The sequence below is a fragment of the Hyla sarda genome, chromosome 1 (assembly GCF_029499605.1).
Source record: "Hyla sarda isolate aHylSar1 chromosome 1, aHylSar1.hap1, whole genome shotgun sequence".
In the NCBI taxonomy this organism is placed as follows: Eukaryota; Metazoa; Chordata; class Amphibia; order Anura; family Hylidae; genus Hyla; species Hyla sarda.
Window position 1 is genome coordinate 370,602,725 of NC_079189.1, and position 22,397 is coordinate 370,625,121.

General features: G+C 43.4%; 1 long non-coding RNA gene across 1 annotated transcript; it reads right to left on the bottom strand.

The window, feature by feature from the left end:
• Positions 1 to 2,036: 2,036 nt before the first annotated feature.
• On the bottom strand, positions 2,037 to 20,590 carry LOC130307787 (uncharacterized). Its single transcript, XR_008856951.1, has 4 exons — positions 20,576 to 20,590; positions 2,699 to 2,898; positions 2,426 to 2,597; positions 2,037 to 2,324 (listed from the first exon to the last, which is right to left on the bottom strand). It is a non-coding gene; the product is annotated as an uncharacterized LOC130307787 (long non-coding RNA).
• Positions 20,591 to 22,397: the final 1,807 nt, after the last annotated feature.

A 22,397-nucleotide genomic window follows, 5' to 3' on the forward strand; every position in this document is an offset into this window, starting at 1 on the left:
GGATGCGCTCCGTAGTGTAACACCAAAGGTGAGTTGGTAACGCTAAGTGTGAATTGCGCTTACCACATGAAGTTGTACTCCAACCAAGTACAACAATGGAACAGGGCGTATCATCAAAGGGTCTCTGCAGCTTTGTCCCGCTGAAATAGAATCACAATAAAAACAAGCAATCTCCAGGTAGCAGAGCGGGATCAATGGAAGCGCTGAGACCAGATAAGAAGTTAAAAGGATTTATTTCCCATAATGCAACGCGTTTCACGGTCACCCGCTTCCTCAGGCATGTCTGAGGAAGCGGGTGACCGTGAAACGCATTGCATTATGGGAAATAAATCCTTTTAACTTCTTATCTGGTCTCAGCGCTTCCATTGATCCCATTCTGCTACCTGGAGATTGCTTGTTTTTATCAATACAGTCTGATCAGTGTCCATCAATTCAGTCTGATCAGTGTCCATCAATGCAGTATGATCAGTGCCCATCAATGCAGTCTGATTGGTGGATCTCCGCTTTTACACTGGTGCGGGTGCCCTTTCACAAAGGGGCCTACCTACACTATATGGAAGCAGCAACTATGAACAGAGAGGCCTACCCAAACTATATAGGGGGCTCAATATAATTTGGGTAGGCCCCTCTTAATAGTTGCCCCCATAGTTGTGGTAGGCAAAACACCCAGTGCCCTTCACATATAGCAATAATGCCCCATCCTGTGCCCTCACATATAATAATAATTATGACCTGTATATAATGAATAATTATGTTCTGTGCCCCCTACATAGTAATAAAGTTCGTCCTGTTACCCTCACATAATAATGCCCTTTGTCATGTGCCCCAAATATATAATGCTCCCTGTCCTGCCCCCTCAGGGGGCATTATATTAAGGGGCACATGAGAGGGCAATATATGTGAGGGGCACTGCACAGGTGGCATTATATGTGAGAGGTACATGACAAGGGGCCCTCTTGCCATGTGTCCCTCACATATAATGCCCCCCTGTCATGTGCCTCTCACTTATAATGCTCCCTGCCATGTTTCTCTCACATTAAATGTCCCCTTTGATGTGTACTATATGCCACGTGTACTATACAGTGCCCCTGTGGTGTTTCCTACAGCTTACCACACATACACTCTCTCACACTCACACACATACACACTCACACTCTGTAGGATCTTACCAAAAGCCCAGCCTATAGCTAACTTGAACTGTGCGAGCTGCGGGACGTGATTTTCTGGCACCGGTGCGATAATGTGACATCATTGCGCCGCTCTGCAGAGGATCGCGTCCCCGTCGCTCACACGCTGCTGCAAGCAAGGAGCAAGCAGCATGGTAGAAAGATGGGTGAATGGTGGAGTGGGAGCTCATAGCTCCCGCTCCGCCATGCTAGAGTATGGAGGGGGCGGGGGGCATTAGCATTGGTCCACGGGCCGTAGTTTGAGGACCCCTGCTTTAAAGGCTGCAGCCAGCGGTTGCTGCTTTAAGAGCTCCTAAAGGAGATCTGCAGCGGTATGTATATATAACCCCGCAATCTCCTGTATGGGGCTCCGACTCTGCCGTGTCTCTTCCCATGCAGGAGGCATATTGGCTGCAGCATGACGCCCGACAGGCCCCCTCCATGTATCTCTTTCAGTGAGGTCGACGCCACAAGTACTAGCCGCACAGAGTCGCGACATTGCCGGGTCCCCATATGGGAAATCACGGGGGGTCCCAGCACTCGGACCCCCCGCAATCCTGCAGATCTCATTTAATGTAGCGACTGTGGCCGCAACTCAGAAAAAGGCTGCAGCCTCACAGTTTTTAGGACTAGTGGACCAGACAGCCCACTGATGGTCTGGCTCAGCAGGCAAATGCCCAATGGCCAGTTCTCGTTGCCTTGGCAACTGTACCACCCAGCATCAACTGCCTCTCTCTCTACAATGATCTATGCAGATCGTGCAGGAGATAAAAAAGAAAAAAAAACTCATGTCATCCACATTTTGCAAACAATATTTTTCATACACAGAAATAAAATAACAAGTCGAACAAGTCAAAGAAAGGTTAAAAAAGGGGAAACTTTATTTATTACAATGTTTGTGTAGGGGTTTTTTGTAACCTCCCATCACTCACAAAGAGTGTACAGTAACTAATACTCAGGACAGGAAAAACCTCCAGAGGGGAGGAAACCTGTAGGGAATCCATGGCTACTGTACTGCCCTTCCTCTGGGCATAGGAGGTTACCTCTATAATTTGGGCAAATGTGTCTGTGTATGTGTGTGATTCCTAGGGCTGTGCCTTCATCCAACGTCTTGCTGTAGGTCCTGAAATGCTACTCCATGTCCTGGAAATAGTGCATCTAAGATAAGAAAACAAAAGATAGATTATTTACATGTTTATCATAGAAATGCACATGGAACTGCAATAAAGACCTTTTGGAAACAACAATGTAACACTTACCAGTCACAGTCATGTGCATGACTTTGCATTCCCGCGTCCCTACACAGTGTCCAGCACCGGCCCCTCACTGATGAAGAATGAACAGGACCAGTGTTATTTCTGGGGCTATGCCTTCATCCAACGTCTTGCTGTAGGTCCGGAAATGCTACTCCATGTCCTGGAAATAGTGCATCTAAGATAAGAAAACAAAAGATAAATTATTTACATGTTTATCATAGAAATACACATGGAACTGCAATAAAGATCTTTTGGACACAACAATGTAACACTTACCAGTCACAGTCATGTGTATGACTTTGCATTCCCGCGTCCCTACAGTGTCCAGCACCGGCCCCTCACTGATGAAGAATGAACAGGAGCAGTGTTATTTCTGCTCAGTGCTGCTCTCTGGTGGACAATGGTTATGACATCACATGTGTGACACGCTGTTACCTCCTGGGAGTTCTATTTGGGCAGTGCTGCTCTCTGATTGGCTGAAATCCAGAAAGCTTATTAACATATTGTGCATGACTGTTTCTGCAATTTTTTTTATTAAAATGGTGCGACTCTCTATGGGGTGCAATGTATTTGTTTCTCCTAACCAGACATTCAGTATATGTAATGTCATTTTGGGTCCTCGGCAGCCTGGGCCCATAGGTTTCTTACACAGATCAGTGTGGCTCTAGCAGGCTCAATGAGCAGCGCTGGCTGCCGGGATGTCTGACGAGTGACACCCCTGACATTGCCCCGTGGAGGGGAAGGATGTCACTTGTCATACGCCCTGACAGCCAGTGCTGCTCATTTATTTAATGTGGCTGTGGCTCCTGCTGATAGTTAAAGCAGTTGTCTGGTGAAAAATAACTTATCCCCTATCCAAAGGATAGATCACTGGGGGTCCGAGCACTGGGACCTCCTGCAATCTCCTGAACTGGGCCCCGGCAGTCTGCCGGAAGGGGGCGAGCCGACCACCACACGGAGTTCCGGCCGAAGCGCCCCTCTATGTATCCCATAGAGATAAATTGAGGGGTGTGCCTGCCGCAGCCTCCTGCGGGGGTCGGACGTCAGCTTCCGGCAAACTGCCGGGGCCCCATGTCGGAGATCGCGGGGAGTCCCAGCGCTCGGACACCCTGCAATCTATAACTTATCCCCTAGGATAGGGGATGCTATTTTTCACTAGACTACTCTTTTAAGGATCAGCAGCACGGGCCAAGATTGACATGCGGTATCAGTGATCCCAATGGCTCTCCAGCTGTTGCAAAACTACAACTCCCAGCATGCCTGGACAGCCGAGGGCTGTCAGGGCATGCTGGGAGTTGTAGTTTCGCTGGACAGAAATAAAGCCAAAAATAAAGCAATGGGGATAGGGAATAAGATGCCTGATCACAGGGGTCCCACCGCTGGGGACCCCCCCCTCCGGCCCCAGTGATCACCAGTAATCAGACCCGGAGCGAACATGCTCTGGGGACTGATTATAATGGGGTGCTGCATGCAAGATCACATGGGTCCCCAGCGGCGGGACCCCCACGATCAGGCATCTCATCTCCTATCCTTTGGATAGGGGATAAGATGTTTTAGTGCCGGAGTACCCCTTTAAAGGAACTTTTGGACAGGACTTATATCCCAAGGGATGTTAAAAATAGATATATTGGCCTGGCGCTTTTCCCTTGTGTGACTCCAAAGCAGGAGATTGATGTAGAAGTGGATATTTTAAAAAAGCACACACGTGCACACACACACACACACACACACACACATATATATATATTAGGGATGTCCCTATACCCTTTTTTTAAGACCGAGTATGAGTACCAATACTTTAACTCTAGTACTCGCCGATAGCAAGTACGAGTACTTATATTTTAAAGGGAATCTGACACCAGCGTGACCCGGTTTCTGACGCTGCTTAGACAGTGGGCCCCCATTTAAACAGCAGCAGCCCCCCCCTTTAGACAGCAGCAGGGCCCCCCCTTTAGACAGCAGCAGGGCCCCCTTTAGACAGCAGCAGCCCCCCCTTTAGACAGCAGCAGGGCCCCCCCCTTTAGACAGCAGCAGGGCCCCCCTTTAGACAGCAGCAGGGCCCCCCCCCTTTAGACAGCAGCAGGCCCCCCATTTTGACAGCAGCAGGGCCCCCGTTTAGACAGCAGCATGGCCCCCCATTTAGACAGCAGCAGGGCTCACCCTTTAGACAGCAGCAGGGCCCCCCCTTTAGACAGCAGCAGGGCTCCCCTTTAGACAGCAGCAGGGCCCCCCTTTAGACAGCAGCAGGGCTCCCCCCCTTTAGACAGCAGCAGGGCCCCGTTTAGACAGCAGCAGGGCCCCCGTTTAGACAGCAGCAGGGCCCCCTCTTTAGACAGTGGCAGGGCCCCCCTTTAGACAGCAGCCCCCCCTTTAGACAGCAGCAGGTCCCCCCTATTAGGCAGCAGCAGGGCCCCCCTTTAGACAACAGCAGGCCCCCCCTTTAGATAGCAGCAGGGCCCCCCTTTAGACAGCAGCAGGCCCCCCCTATTAGGCAGCAGCAGGGCCCCCCTTTAGACAACAGCAGGCCCCCCCTTTAGATAGCAGCAGGGCCCCCCCTTTAGACAGCAGCAGGGCTCCCCCTTATTAGACAGCAGCAGCCCCTCCCTATTAGACAGCAGCAGGACCCCCCAATTAGACAGCAGCAGGTCCTCCCTTTAAACAGCAGCAGCAGGCCCTCCCCTTTAGATGTCATCAGGGCCCCCCTTTAGACAGCATCAGAGCCCCCCTTTAGACAGCAGCAAGGCCACCCCCTTTAGACAGCAGCAGCGCACCCCGTTTAGACAGCAGCAGCCCCCCCCCTGTTTAGACAGCAGCAGCCCCCCCCCCCATTTAGACAGCAGCAGGGCCCCCCCGCTTAGACATTAGTAGCAGTCCCCTCCTTGCAGGCAGCTCACCTCCTCGGGTCGGGTGCTGGTACTGCCGCTCTGCTGCCCCGTTCTCCCGTCCTCCAGTCCGCATCGTGGCATCCTATGGAGAAGCATGTGACATACACGTCACTCTGCTTCCTGCGTAGCGTTCTGCTGGGCACAGGGGAGGAGGCGGAGTGACGTGTGTGTCACATGCTCCTCCATGGAACACTATGATGCGGACAGGAGGATGGAAGAACGGAGCAGCAGAGCGGCACCTGGTATCAGGCATGGTATCGGGGACATTAAATGAGTCCCCGATACCATGCAAATGGTTAGTATCTGCCCCGATACCGATACCAGTATCGGTATCGGGACATCCCTAATATATATAGATCTATATATATATATATATATATATATATATATATATATATACACTAGAATCTTCCTTAAATTGTGTTAAAGGAAAAAAACAAAATAAAAACTCTCCACCTTCTACAATAAGATGACAAACTTTCTCTACATTTCCTTAAAACATTCAGTACACCAACGTGTTTTAAAGCCAAAAAACTCGGACCGCATAAGAACTGTAATTCTATTGGACAATACCTATTCCTACAGGTCTTGAACGCACCATAGATGTTACCAATATATTTCTAGGACCAGATTGCATTCAATATGCAATATACTGGAATAACATCTATGGTGCGTTACAAGACCTCTGGGGATAGGTATCGTCCAATATAAATAAGGGTCTAATAGGGTATGTCCTTTTTGGTTTTCAAACAACTTTGTACAAAAAAACTATTGTCCGTAAATACAGACAGTGTATTGTCAGAAACGCGTTGGTGTGCTGACCTTTTTAGGTGGAAGAGAATTAAACTTGTCATCTTATTCCAGGAGCTGGAGAATGTTTATGTTGTGTTGCCTATCATATCTGAACACCTTAGGATCTGGAGGGGACTTCCACGTGCACCAAGATAATTTTGGTTACACAGATTCTGGAGGAAGGCTGTGCTGATCGCCTGGGTTTGTTTTCTGGCAATGTAATATTGATAGTCTATCATCAGGACAGGCCACCAATATCTGATCGTACCAACTTTAACCACCCTTACAGCATAGCTGAACGACTAAGAGCCTCATCTCCTTCATTGTTTACTAGTGTTGGGAGCGAATATTCGCATTTCGAATTTTTATTGCGAATATTGCAAATTCACGAATAATTCAAATATATTCGCTATATATTCGAAATCACGAATATTCACTTTTTTCCGCATATGCGCATATTCGCATATGTGAATATTCACATATTCCTTCTTTTCTCTTGTGGGCCAATTAGAATGATGCAAATACACTTGTCAGCGGTTATCAACAACATCCATAGCAACCAATAGTAAAGTTGCCCACCCCTCACTGTTTCTTTCCTCGAATACACAAATATACGAATATTCACATATGCGAATATTTCCATTTACGCATATTCGCATATGCGAATATAACGAATAAGCGAAATTCACGAATATAGGACGAATATTGGTGTATATATTTGCAAAATATCGCAAATTCGAATATGGGCAATGCCACTCATCACTATTGGTGACAGCAGAAATCTCTTGAAAATGTTGCAACAGCCTTGATAAGTTCTGCTACATTTCTAGGGGCATGCCTAAACTCCTTCACTGTATTTGCAGTGACCACTTCTGCAGGAAGGCTTTTCCATGCACCCACTACTTTCTCAATAAAGAAATACATCCTCTTATTACTGCATAAACCTTTTCCCCTCTAATTTAAAATGATGTCCTCTTGTGGTTGCTTTCTGTCTTTTAAATAAACTCTCCTACTTTATTGTGTTGATTTACTTTATGTATTAAAATGTTTCTATCATATCCCCTCTGTCTCGTCTTTCTTCCAAGCTATACATGTTCCCTGAAAGTTTTATCCTTTAACCCATGGACTAGTTTTGCAGTCTCACCAGTGTTCTGTACATGCATGAGCACTTCTCTCTTTCTACTGCTAATACCTCTCCCTATACATCCAAGTATTCTGCGAGCATTTCCTGCTGCTCTATGACTTTATCAGCTTACCTTTAAGTCTTCTGAAATAATTACTCCTAAATCCCTTTCCTCACATACTGAGTTTAGGACTGTATGACATATTCTGTACTTTGCCCTTGTGTTTTCATGCCCAAGATGCATTATCTTGCATTCATCCACGTTATATATCAGTTGCTAGAGACAGTTCTAACCATTCCTCTAGTTTTCCTAAATCCTTTTCCATTTGGTGTATCCCTCCAGGAATATCAGCCCTGTTACATATCCTTGTGTCATCAGCAAAAAGACCAATACCTTACCATCAAGACCTTCTGCAATATCACTGATAAAGATATTAAATAAAATGGTTCAGATCCCTGAGGTACCCCACTGGTAACATATATACTGAATATACTGAATATACTCCATTGACTACAACCCTCTGTTGTCTGCCCTAATCCAAGCTCAATGACTGCAGTTTATTGTTAAGTCTTCTATGTCAAAAGTCTTACTAAAATCTAGATAAGCGATGTCTACTGTCTATTATTTTAGTCACCTAGTCAAAAAATCAATAAGATCAGTTTGACATGTTCTCAATAAAGTAAACCCATGTTGGTTTTCATCATGCAATCCTTGTGATATTAGATGTTCCACAATCCTATACATTAGTATGGGTTTTCATACATTTCCTCACTATTGATGTCAGGCTTACTGGCCTATAGTCTGATTCATCCCTGCTACCTTTTCTGTAAATGGGAACATTTGCTAATTTCCAATCTTCTAGGCCAACTCCTGTTGGCAGTAATTGTTAAATAAATCTGTTAATGATTTTTGCTAGGACACTGCTAAGCTCTTTTAATTAGTGTGGGTGTATTTAGACAGTAAACATAGAACCTCTTCCTCTGTAAAGACACATGCATCAAAAGATTTATTAGTCTTCCTCACTGAGGTCCTTTTCCTTCATTTTTGTATGTAAAAACTGAGCAGAAGTATTCATTGAGGCATTCAGCCAATCCTTTATTCTCTTCTACATACCCTCCTTTCCTTTTTCTTAACCCCTTAAGGACCTAGGACGTACGGGTACGCCCTTGCTCCCTGGTACTTAAGGACCCAGGGTGTACCTGCACATCTGTGGGAAATCATTCAGAAGGCACCCTGTGCTAACCCCTGGGGGGGGGGGGGGGGTCCTGAGACCCTTCCATGTCAATTCAGACCGGCGATCTGCAGTGATTCTGGGCCATACAGATCTCTGGTGACTCAGTGACCCAGAAAATAAGGGGAATCGGGGGTGTCCAAGACAGCCCCGATCCACCTAAAGGGATAGGAGTGAGGTGCCACCCCTCCTATTCCTGCTATTGGTCGGTCAGAAGTGATCGACCAATAGCTGATCGGGGCAGGGGGGTTAAAGTTTGGTTCCCCTCTCTGTCCACCCACTGTTGTCCGGGCAAAGCTGGGGAACCAGCGGTGACCATCGCCGGAGGTCACATACCAGCAGCGATCGGAGGCGGGCGGCGATGACGGATGGAAGCTGATGAGTTATTGCCTCGCAACATCTGGAGGGCTACAGTTTGGAGACCACTATAACATGGTTTCTAAACTGTAACTACAACTCCCAGCATTCCCAGACAGCTGTGTGGGCATGCTGAGATTTGTAGTTTTGCAAGATTTAGAGGGGTACAGTTTGGAGATCACTGTGCAGTGGTCTCTAAACTGTGGCCCTTTAGATCTTGCAAAACTACAACTCCCAGCATGCCCAGACAGTAGTTTGTTGTCTGGGCATGCTGGGATTTGTAGCTTTGAAACATCTGAAGGGCCACAGTTTGGATATCACTGTGCGGTGGTTTTTAAACCATGGCCCTCTAAATCTTGCAAAACTATAACTCCCAGCATGCATGAACAGCAAACGGCTGTCTCGCCATGTTGGGAGTTGTAGTTGCATACCTCCAGCTGTTGCAAAACTACATCTCTACAGCCCTTCGGTGATCAGTATGTGTTGGGAGTTGTAGTTTTGAAACAGCTGGAGGCACATTGGTTAGAAAATACTGAGTTAGGTAACAGAACCTAACTGAAGGTTTTCCAGTGGGCCTCCAGTTGTTGCAAAAGTACAACTCCCAGCATGCACGGTCTGTCATTGCATGCTGGGAGTTGTAGTTTTGCAACAGCTGGAGGTTTTCCCCCTCACCCCATGTGAATGTACAGGGTACATTTGCACAGGTGGGTTTACAATGAGTTTCCTGCTTCAAGTTTGAGCTGTGGCAAATTTTCCGCCACAGCGCAAACTCCTAGCGGGAAACTCACCGTAAACGCCCGCCAGTGCGAATGTACCCTGAAAGCACTACACTACACTAACACAAAATAAAGGGTAAAACACCACATATACACCCCATTGCACTGCCCCATCCCCCAATAAAAATGAAAAATCTATCGTACGGCAGTGTTTCCAAAACGTAGCCTCCAGCTGTTGCAAAACAACAACTGACAGCATTTTGGACAGCCACTCACTGTCCAGGCATGCTGGGAGTTTAGCAACAGCTGGAGGCACCCTGTTTGGGAATCACTGGTGTAGAATACCCCTATGTCCACCCCTATGCAATCCCTAATTTAGTCCTCAAATGCGCATGACCCTCTCTCACTTCGGAGCCCTGTCGTATTTCAAGGACACAGTTTCGGGCCACATATGGGGTATCTCCGTACTCGGGAGCAATTGCGTTACAGATTTTGGGGGGCTTTTTCTCCTTTTACCCCTTATGAAAAGGAAAAGTTGGGGTCTGCACCAGCCTGTTAGTGTAAAACAATTTACACTAACATGCTGGTGTTGCCACATACTTTTTATTTTCACAAGAGGTAAAAGGAAAAAAAGACCCCCACAATTTGTAATGCAATTTGGAAATATCCCATATGTGAGCGTAAAATGCTCTGTGGTTGCGCAACATGGCTCAGGGGTAAGAGCGCAGTATGTACATTTGAGGCCTAAATTGATGATTTGCACAGGGGTGGCTGATTTTACAGTGGTTCTGACATAAACTAAAAAATAAATAAATACTCCTGTGTAACATCATTTTGGAAACTACACCCCTCACGGAACATAACAAGAGGTATAGTGAGCCTAAAGTTAGAGTTAAAGTTAGATGGGGAAATGAAAAACTAAAATGCTGGTGTTACCCTTAATTGTTCATTTAGCCCCGACCCCCCAAAATTTTTAACCCCGTTTCTTCTGAATAAGAACATACCCCATATGTGGACGTAAAGTGCTCTGTGGGCAAACTACAATGCTCAGAAGAGAAGGAGCACCACTGGGCATTTGGAGAGAAAATTTTTCCTGAATTGAAGGCCATGTGTGTTTACAAAGACCCCATAGTGCTAGAACAATGCACCCCCCATCCCCCACATGTAACCCCATTTCAGAAATTACACCCCTCACGGAATGTAACAAGGGGTGCAGTGAGCATTTACACCACACAGGTGTCTGACAGATTTTTAGAACAGTGGTCCGTGAAAATGAAAAATGTAATTTTTCATTTGCTCAGCCCACTGTTAAAAAGATCTGTCAAATGCGAGTGGGGTGTAAATGCTCACTGCACCACTTATTAAATTCTGTGAGGGGTGTAGTTTCCAAAATGGGGTCACATGTGGGGGGGTCCACTGTTCTGGCACCAAAGGGGGCTTTGTAAACGCACATGGCCCTTGACTTCCATTCCAAACAAATTCTCTCTCCAAAAGCTCAATTGTGCTCCTTCTCTCTTGAGTATTGAAGTGCACCAGCAGAGCACTTGTTGTCCACTCATTGGGTATTTCCAAACTCAGAAGAAATGAGGTTACAAATTTTGGGGGACCTTTTCCCCTATTACCCCTTGTGAAAATGTAAAATTTGGGGAAAAAAAAGTATTTTTGTGAAAAAAAATATTTTTTTTCATTTACACATCTGACTTTAACAAAAAGTCCTCAAACACCTGTGAGGTGTTAAGGCTCACTGGACCCCTTGTTACGTGCCTTGAGGGGTATAGTTTCCAAAATAGTATGCCATGTGGTTTTTTTTGCTGTTATGGCACCATAGGGGCTTCCTAAATGTGACATGCCCCCCAAAAACCATTTCAGCAAAATTCACTGTCCAAAATCCCATTGTCGCTCCTTCCCTTCTGAGCCCTCTAGTGCACCCACAGAACACTTTATGTTCACATATAAGGTATTTCCTTACTTGATTGAAATGGGGTTACAAATTTTGGGGGGCTTTTTCTCCTTTTAGCCCTTGTAAAAATTCAAAAACTGGGTCTACAAGAACATGCGAGTGTAAAAAATTTTAATTTTGAATTTTCTCCTTCACTTTGCTGCTATTCCTGTGAAACACTTAAAGGGTTAACAAACTTTCTGAATGTAATTTTGAATACTTTGGGGGGGTTCTGTTTTTATAATGGGGTCATTTATGAGGTATTTCTTATATGAAGGCCCTTCAAATCCACTTCAAAACTGAACTGGTCCATGAAAAATTACAATTTTCAAAATTTTGTGAAAAATTTGAAAATTTCTGTTGAACTCTGAAGCCCTCTGATGTCTTCCAAAAGTTAAAACATGTCAACTTTATGATGCAAACATAAAGTAGACATTTTGTATATGTGAATCAATATATAATGTGTTTGGAATGTCAATTTTCCTTAAAAGCAGAGAGCTTTGAAGTTAGATAAATGCAACATTTTCTCATTTTTCAAGAAACTTGGGAATTTTTCACCAAGAAATGAGGCAAGTATCGACGAAAATTTACCACTATGTTAAAGTAGAATATGTCACGAAAAAACAATCTCGGAATAAAATTCATAAGTGAAAGCATCCCAGAGTTATTAATGCTTAAAGTGACAGTGGTCAGAAGTGCAAAAAATGCCCGGTTCCTTAAGGGGAAAATGGTCTAGGTCCTAAAGGGGTTAAAATTATTCCTTGCTTTAATTTCCTTTTTTCATGTATATTAGCCTTCAAATATGCACAATGACTGGACTTGTTAAGAAAACATATGAACTTTACTTTGGTTGTAGGATTTTTGATCATGGTAAGGCCCGGGCTCCTCACATTTATTGTTCAATATGTGCTGTCAATCTTAGAGCTTGCTGTAATATTTGATTCCTTATGCCAAATAAATAACTTTTGTAATTGGCTTCCATTTAAAAAAAAAAATTTTTGTTAGTTTTTCTGCTGTATACTTCAGACCACCAGGGGTCTCCCTTCTTGGCCAGAACACATTCCTTCTGGTCAAAATCTCAGATTTTGGTCTCATGCTTGTAAATGGCAGGAGACCAAACTCAAGAAGTGTTTCTCTGCACTGAGCTTGATTGACAGATGCAAAGAGCCTCACTGAAAGATACACAGACTGAAAGCTGCTGCATAGAGCTAGAGGTCTTCTTTTCATGACAGTGCTGCAACAATTTGAGGGCAGAAGTAGTCCCCCAGCAAGCTTCAGTGAGATCATGCCTGCTGGGAAATGCCCACTTTCTTCTGCTGAGAGATTTCACCATGTGAGCAAGAAGAAAGGTATGATACACATCTTTTTAAAGCTCTTACATTTTTTTTCTAAGTGTGGAAGGGGTGCTAGGAGTAGTTAGGGAACATAGCCTGAGTTAGTTTAGGAAAGTTTATTTAGTGACAGGTACTCTTTAAACCAACCATGTCAGGAGAAATTTACCTAATAACACAATATAAATGAAAATGATCTCATGATTTGACTTAGGTGTAAAAAAAAAAAAAAAAAAAGCAGATGTACTGGGTTCAAAACTGGTGTTTGGTAAAAAAATTTGCATTCCGAAACCTCCAGGATGATATAACAAAACCTTTTGCACAGGCTGACAACCTTGTTTTCTGCACTGGCATTAATGGGCTGTTCACATGTTTGGGTTGGGAGTATGACTCACAAGAATAGCATTTCTTTATTAATTTATGCATGTTAAGCCTCAAGACTAACTTGTTACACAAGTAACAAGTCATTTCCTGTTGGCTATGGTGCATACATGTAATTAACGTGAGAGAAAGGGTTGTCCCTTGCCTCCCTATCAGGAATAAATCCCACCTGGTCACCATAAATAACATCAGGAATAAACCAAATGGGTGGTCAGCTATTTAGTTTATAGCTTAATAATGCAATTAATTAGAGAAATTGGGCAATAATTCTTACAGTAGGCTCAAACTTTTCCTAATTTGGGCAGAACCAACACATCACTTTGGGAAAGGGCACAATGTAGAGATGTTTTTGGAACACCTAGAGAGGCAATAGCAAGTCTTGAAAGGTTTTATAAAAGGCATCAGTAAATAAGTGAGTCTACTCCATAGTCAGAAAAGAAGGGAACAAGTAAAACAACTTTGTCAGAGGGTATTGTGGGCAAAGCTGTTTCTTGGATATACACCATGATTTTGGTCTCAAGAGTAGAAGTTGGCATATCTTTTCCCTTTTTATGGTACAAGGCAGAAAATAGTCCCTGAAAGTCCAATTTAATCGTGACAAACAAGATTATATGTGCGGCCAAATACACAAATGGCCAAAATATAATCCTCAGAAACAAATGTCTAATAATACTTTATCCTCTAAAAAACAAGAAAACCCAACCAATTCCACCTTGAAAACATCTTCTGTCACTCCCTTGGGGACTGATAGAAGATTTGAACATAGCAGAACTATAGTAAATTCATCTCGTGGTAACTCCCAACATTCTAACTCAAAAAATTCTAATAATAAGAAAAATCAAATTACTTCTGAAATCAAATCATTGGCTAATAAGCCTCCTATGTCTGCTACTAATGTCAATGCAAGTTGTAGCCATAAAGTCACTACCATTGCACAGATCACTTCTGCTAATCCTAACAGTAATGTTCTTAACAATACTACCACTAATACTCTCTTATCACTAGACAGACCAGCACCTAATATGGTCTGTCCTTTGCTTCCTCCACTTACTTTTTCGGATCCTTGTCATGAGTTGGACCTGGGTCCCAGGGCAGTGGGAGGTCTCTATGTTGGGCAGCCCTGTAAGCCTCTCGACTGCTCCATCGATTCCTCCCTCCTCACAGTACACAAGGTTTCATTGTCTGACATGAGCTCCACACTTATTGATAGTTCACAATATGACACTTCTGACACTCCAGGGATTTCTACTCCTGCTTCTACTTCTTCATCTTCTTTTTACAATTGCCCTCCCACTACAGATGCCACTCTAGCGTGCAATGCCAATTTGGATGTACGCTTACGCACGATCACTCAGTATTACCCCCCCATAAAGACATTAAATCGAACTCAATCCATAAAAAGAAAGGAAAACCCAGAGGCTGCAGAGGAGGTCAAAGAAAACGCCACCCCACCTCTACAACCATCCCAAAGACAGAAAAATTAATAACAAAAAAAGAAAAAAAGAAAAATTTTCAATTTATCTAGCTACATACTCTCTGAAAATGAAACCAATTTACTTGCGAAGGGGCTTTCTTTTTGTCCTGCTGTATGTCCGAATGACTTTCAGTTATTCTTAGATTTAAATGACTTTATTCGTAGATTAACATTGAGCCGTCATTTTTCTATCCAGAACAAATCTGATCATCAGATCATTAATACCCCCCAAATTTTGAATTTGGGAGTTTGTAATTCCAGTATTGGTAACATTTCTACTCCCGTTACCACACCAGTTGACATGACTCCAGCTCGTCATGTACCAGTAAAACCCAAATCTTCATTTTACCCTTTACACAATCGTGGCAGCCATCTTGAGACTTTTTACCATATGGTTATGCAGGATTTTTCCAATTTATGTGATAAATCTGTTATTTTTAAGGAGAATGATAATTTAACTTTTGCTGAGAGAACTGTAATTAAATCCATACAGAACAATAAATCTATTATTGTTCGCCCTGCAGACAAAGGTGGGGGGGTCGCTGTTTTGAAACAGATTTGTAAATTACTTTTATTAAAAAATCTTTACCCTTCCAGTACTTATTAGCATCTATATACTGCAGAGGAAATTCTCTAATTTTTGAATTTCTTTTTTGTCTTGTCCACAGTGCTCTCTGCTGACACCTGATGCCCGTATCAGGAACTGTCCAGATCAGGTGAAAATCCCCATAGCAAACCTATGCTGCTCTGGACAGTTCCTGACACAGACAGAGGTGTCAGCAGAGAGCACTGTGGACAAGACAAAAAATAAATTTAAAAATAACAGAATTTCCTCTGTAGCATACAGCGGCTAACAAGTACTGAAAGGATTAAGATTTTTAAATAGAAGTAATTTACAAATCTGTTTAACTTTCTGGCACCAGTTGATTTAAAAAAAATATGTTTTTCACCGGAGTACCCCTTTAAGGATTTATCGGCTTGTAAATACAGTTTTTTTTTTTTTTTAATCAACTGGTACCAGAAAGTAAAACAGATTTGTTATTGACTTCTATAAAAAAAATCTTAATCCTTCCAATGCTTATTAGCTGCTGAATACTACAGATTCTTTTCTTTTTGGAACACAGTGCTCTCTGCCGACATCACGAGCACAGTGCTCTCTGCTGACATCTCTGTCCATTTTAGTAACTGTCCAGAGCAGCGTATGTTTGCTACGGGGATTTTCTCCTACTCTGGACAGTTCTTAAAATGGACAGAGATGTCAACAGAGAGCACTGTGCTCGTAATGTCGGCAGAGAGCACTGTGCTCAAAAAAGAAAAGAATTTCCTCTGTAGTATTCAGCAGCTAATAAGTACCGGAAGGATTAATATTTTTTAACAGAAGCAATTCACAAATCTGTTTAACTTTCTGGCACCAGTTGATAAAAAAAAAAAAAAGGTTTTCCACCAGAGTACCCCTTTAAGACAAACTGGACCATAGATGCCTCAACACAAGGAACCAAGGAAAAATTCCTCCTATTAGTAGCATGCCTTTAAGAAAAGAATGATCCAAGTATGACAAATATGTGTTACTAATAGTATAGATATGCCCAGGGCTTTGTTTCCAAGGGTGGCATTCTACAGGAGATGGCACTATCTTAAGTGAATTAAATGTAAATGTGTATGTATTTTTTTTAGCTAAGCCCCCCTCCTCTGCCTCACACAGGAAATATTAGAAAAAATTGTGTATTTGGTCGGCGAAGGGATTTATCTACTGACAGAACAGGGGCAGGAGCTTTGTTTCCTATCAGGATCCAGCCTTGGTGGGGGTGATAGGAGCATTCAGTAAATATTTTATCTGTACATTTTATTTATTGCTACAAGTCAGCAGGTTTAAACCTTACATAGCCTTGTGCCTTCCTTCAGCTTGTGTAACTATAATCTTTGCTAGAAGGTAAGGGTTCAATCTGTAGAGGCAGAGCATCTATGTAGAGATAGATGAAGCCATGATACATGCTATATTGAGTAGGATCTGGTTCTGACTTTAGGGTTAAAGGACAACTGCAGCGCAATATAGACTTATCCCCTATCTACAAGATAGGGGATACGTGTTTGATCGCGGGGCGTCCGACCGCTGGGACCCCCCGAGATCTCCCTAACGGGGCACCGCCATTAGCGCTCATAGTGAGCGCTAAGGCACGTAGCGTCGACCTAGAGGTCGACGGTGACGCCCCGTCTCCTCCCTGTTCCCATACAGTTCTATGGGCACGAACATTGCCTCCCCGCCTCTCCCATAGAGATGCATGGAGGAGGCGTGCCAGCCGCAACGTCATGCCATACGGGAGATCGTGGGGGGTCCCAGTGGTCAGACCCCCGCGATCAAACACTTATCCCCTATCTTGTAGATAGGGGATAAGTGTACATTGTGCTGCAGTTGTCCTTTAATTTTCCCGTGTTTGGCTAAAGCATCATACATTGCTGTGACACTGCATGGGCCTATCAGCAGGCTTGGACATAGAGCCTATTACATCTGGCCTTAGGGTCTATGGGGAAGATTTATCAAAACCTGTGCAAAGGAAAAGTTGCCCAGTTGCCCATAGCAACCAATCAGATTTCTTCTTGTTTCATCATTCTTTATTTGTTGGTATGTTTATCCCGACTTTGTTTCTTGAACTTTGCCTGTTAACCCTTTGTGCCCTGATTCACTTCTACAATGTCTGTACTGTGTTGTTTATTATTTTTGTACCTTGTTACACCTCTGAACTTAATGAGGTTAAGGATCAGTTAACCTCTTAAGGACGAAAGGCGTACCTGTACTCCTTGTCCCGCTCTCCTGCTATGATGCGCGTTCAGGAGCTACGTGGGTCATAACGGGGTAGTCCCAGCTGCTATCTGCCACTGGGACAGCCCAGCATTAACCCCTTAGATGCCACAATCAAAGTTGACTGCGGCATCTAAAATGTTTAAAAACACTTCCCGGCTGCTCAGCAACGCTGATCAGGACCACCGCAGTGAAACTGTGGTGTCCTGATCAGCTGAGAGGACGGGGGGATAAATAGGTGCTGCAGATTAGGAGTCAGAGAATCTACAAAGAGAGAGAGGAACCCATAATTGGTTCTATAATGAGAAGAATCTGGTTCTGACTTAAGGGTTAATTTTCCTGTATTTGGCTAAAGCATCATTCATTGCTGTGACACTGCCTGGGCCTATCAGCAGGCTTTGACACATAGCCAATTACATCGGCCCTTAGGGTCTATGTCCTTCTCAGCTGCTCATAAATACACAGTCAGTTTGTATGTCAAGTTGTTCCTGTTCCTTTTTTTCTGCACTAGCTTTTGTATACTCCTTGCTTGTTTAATCCTGTGTATTCTTACTTTGTTTCTTGTACTTTGCTTGTTAACCTTTTGTGCCCTGATTTACTTCTGCAATGTCTGTACTATGTTCTTTATTATTTTTGGACCTTGTTACACCTCTGAACTTATTGAGGTTAAGGACAAAAGGCATACGTGTACGCCCTTGTCCCGCCTTCCTTCCATGATGCGCACTCAGGAGCTAAGCGGGTCATAACGGGGTGGTCCCAGCGGCTATCTGTCGCCAGGACCCATGGCTAATGCTGGACATCACTGACCCCGATGATGCCCGGCATTAACCCCTTAGACGCTGCAATCAAAGTTGATTGCGGCATCTAAAATGCTAAAAAAACATTTCCCGGCTGATCGGCGGTGCCGATCAGGACCACCACGGTGAAACTGTGGTGTCCTGATAAGCTGAGAGAATGGCAGAAGGGCCCTTACCTGCCTCCTCGCCATCCGATCGGTAATCCAAATTTCCAGTCAGCCATGGCATAGTATTGAACAGTGTATGCAATCTGAAGATTGCATGCAATAGTCTATAAAAAAAATAAGTTAATAAATGTGATTTAACCCCTTCTCTATTATAAGTCAGAATCACCCCCCTTTTCCCTATAAAAAAATATAAACAAAAAAAACTATAAACATATGTCAAATGTCCGCTTGCATAAATGCCCGAACCATAAAAATATGTTACTTTACCGCACGCTCAATAGTGTATATGTAAAAAAAATACCAAAGTCCAAAATTATGTATTTTTGGTAACTTTGTATGCCCTAAAAAAATGCATTAAAAGTAACCAAAAAGTCCCATCAAAACAATAATGGTACCAATAACAACTACAGATCATGGAACAAAAAATTAGCCCTCACACATCCCCATATACGGAAAAATAAAAAAGTTATAGGGGTCAGAAGAGGACATTTTTGAACATGCTAATTTTTGGACAAAAAGTTATAATTTTTTTCAAAACAAGTAAAACTAAATAAAACCTATATGAGTTTGGTATCATGTTAATTGTATGGACCTACAGAGTAAAGATAAGGTAAATTTTACCAAAAAAGTGCTCTGCGTAGAATTGGAAGCCCCAAAAAGTAACAAAATGGCATCTTGTTTTTAAATTTTTCCCCACAAATAATTTTTCTTTTGGTTCGTAGATTTTGTGGTGAAATTATTGATGTCATTGCTAAGTAAAATTGGTGACGCAAAAAACAAGACCTTATATGGGGAGGGGAGGGGAGGAGGAAAAAAATGAAAGTGAAAAAATGGAAAATGGCCTGGTCCTCATGGGGTTAAGGTTCCATTGTTAAGGGTACGTTCACACGAGCGGATTGTCGCAGCATATTTCGCTGCGGATTCGCTGGTGAAGGACCTATGCTGTCTATACATGTGCCTGCTCCTAGCGGTTATACCCGCTACGAGTAGACACACTGCTATGTGCGAGTTGCAGTATACTCGTACATCGCGGGAGCTCTTGGCCTAGCTCAGAGCAGGAAGAGTGGCTGCGATGTGCAGGTACGCCGCGCTCCATGCTGGATGACTGGCCATGGGGGATGGAGGCTCGTGATGTCACGGTCACGCCCCCTCCCATAGACTTGCATTGAAGGGGCGTGAACATGACATCGCAAGCGGGGTGGGGCCAAGACCTCACAAGCCTCCGGCGCTGAACCCAACACACTAAACGAACGCAGCACAGAGATCGCAGTGCCCCCAGCAGCGGGACCCCCACAACCAGACATCTTATGCCCTATTCCTGGGATAGGGGATAAGATGTCTAGGGGCGGAGTACCCCTTTAAGATCACTGTGGTCTTTATGCCAAGAGGGAACACAATTAGAGATGAGCGAACTTCCAGTAATTCGATTCTTCACGCACTTCTCGGCTCGGCGTTTGCTGACTTTAGCCTGCATAAATGAGTTTAGCTTTCAGGTGCTCCGGCAGGCTGGAGACTCTATCCTAGGACCGAAGCACCTGAAAGCTGAACTCCTTTATGCAGGCTAAAGTCAGCAAACGCCGAGCCGAGAAGTTCGTGACGAATCGAATTACAGGAAGTTCGCTCATCTCTAAACACAATAATAAACTTGTGATTCACAACGCAAGACAATTGCGTTCTAGATAGCCACACACTCTCCTTATGACATGCAAATGCAAGTGCACCGTATGCTGAAACAGTAACATTTGGGAAATCCTAGAGAGCCCAAGTAATGTACTTTATATGAGCTCTGCTAGAGAAATGAATACAGGGAATCTTTGCAGATGATGGTGAGTAAAACATGTCAAATATTTTACAACCTTTCATGCTTTATTTCCTGAATAAACTCTCCGAGAGATCTCTAAAAGCCACCTGGTAGTGGAATTTATATCCTGAAAGCCATCACCAGGCATATTGAGAAATATACTGCAGTCCTTGTAAGTACACTTGAAATAAATTACAACTGAACGCATGAACAGGTAAAGCACTGCACCCAAATAGTCAAAATATATTTTTCCTAGAGCATAACAAATCATCGGATTCTTGGAGCTTTCTTAATGTTACTTGCTCTACCTCAGGCAACCTAGGGGATTTGTTCTGTTGCGAAATGTATGGAGAATACTCACAGATTGACATGCCATTTCCTATTCTTTAGAAGCATCGCCTGTATGACCCACCTGAGGGCATTATTTTCCCATCCCAAGAAATATCAGTAGATAACAAGACTGCAAATCCATTGAGTGTTTATCAACTGAAACCTGCAACTGTCATATTCTTCTCCCTGAGACTTCTTGCTATTTAACCTTAGCACACATTATCATTGGGCTGCAAATGTAGTCAACGCTATAAGATACATATGGGTATTTGATCACATTTGCTATTTACAATGTTTTATGTCATAATATAATTAAAGGAGTATTACCATCTTATTATGTGGAGAATGGCAGGGTGCAGCGCTGCTTTTGTGCTATACCCCTTTTCTAAGTTTATCTGCCAGCCCTATTAAAGAGTACCCCTCATGATCTTGTTAAAATGTATCCCAGTTAACTACCCCATCATGATAAACCACCCCTGCCTTTATATTTTATTATTTTTAAGTTTTATACCTTGATATTGCTTTTGTATTTTCTGCTCAGTCTCAGTCAGATTCACAGAGTGGGAAGGGGCGTTCCCCACCAGGTCAGACATAATCTGAAGCCATACAGGGGAGAACTTCCTTCCTCCCTCACTCTGCTACAGACAGTCCAGAGCAGTTCAGTGTGAGATGAGCTATGATTGACTAAGGCTGCACACACACCCTCAGCACTCCAGACCTCATTTCCTGATTTTCGACTTCTGCCAGGCCAGCAGGAGTCCAAAGTCTGTGCAAGAGATAGTTAGACATGTGCTATGAACAAATAGGGAGACACCTAGTGGCAACTTTTTATAAACACAAATAAAACATTGAAACATAAAAAAAATCATTGTTTTAAACAAAGTACAGTTTTCATTTAATAAAGCAATTACCAAAGGTTTCTTTACCCATATTAACGATCAAGAAGAGCTAGACTAGGAATGTTTTTTGTTTTTCAACTAAAATATAGAATATTTCTTTTTAGTGAGCAAAAGTTAGAACTTTGTCATTTTAACAGAAGCCAAAGAAAATTATAAGGAAAGTGCAATGACGGTCTCCAATATATGAAAGGGTGTGGTTTATCTAAATTGTAACCGGATTTTCAGGATGAGTGACATGTCTGTTCCCAGGTTGTATGTGGTATTGCAGCTCATTCAGTACAAAGGAGATGACTTGCAATACCAGACACAACCCTTGGAGAGGTGGGGCACTGTTTTTCTCATGTCATGTTTTTCTAAGTCTGCAAAAACTTTTATATGATATCTACAAGAACATTATATTACACCATAGTGCCCGAATGTTATATACCAAAAAAGTACCATCTTCTTAGAAAGAGGGTTTGTCTACAGACACGGGTGGAATATTTCTAGGACATGGCTGTATCAATGCATGATCTGTGGGCAACTGACTGCAGAGACCCCTGTCTGTGCAAGAATATAGTGGCATGGCACTTTTCTTTCATATTCAATGACCAACCATGAAGTCACCAAAAGCAGCTGTGTGTAGCCAGCAGGAGCTGAAGTGGCATGCCCCATTTCTTGTATAGATCTGTTTTTTACTTTTATTTTAGCCAATGTCAAATTTGTACCGCTCTACCATTGTGGTGCCCCCCTTTCATAGGCATTGAAATGTTTGTTGCACTTCCTGTTCTTGTTATCATTATTTGCAGTTTGGTTAAATTTGGGAAATGGGTGGGATGCCTCTCCCCTGGCAAAAATTTTTGGAGGGATGTCGTCTTCCTTAACGGGGTGGGACCTACTTGCTGGGACAGGTATCCCCTCTGCTGCTTACTTCTAGTTGCCCTGTCTGGTCTTGGGTTGGTGTTGGATAAATTA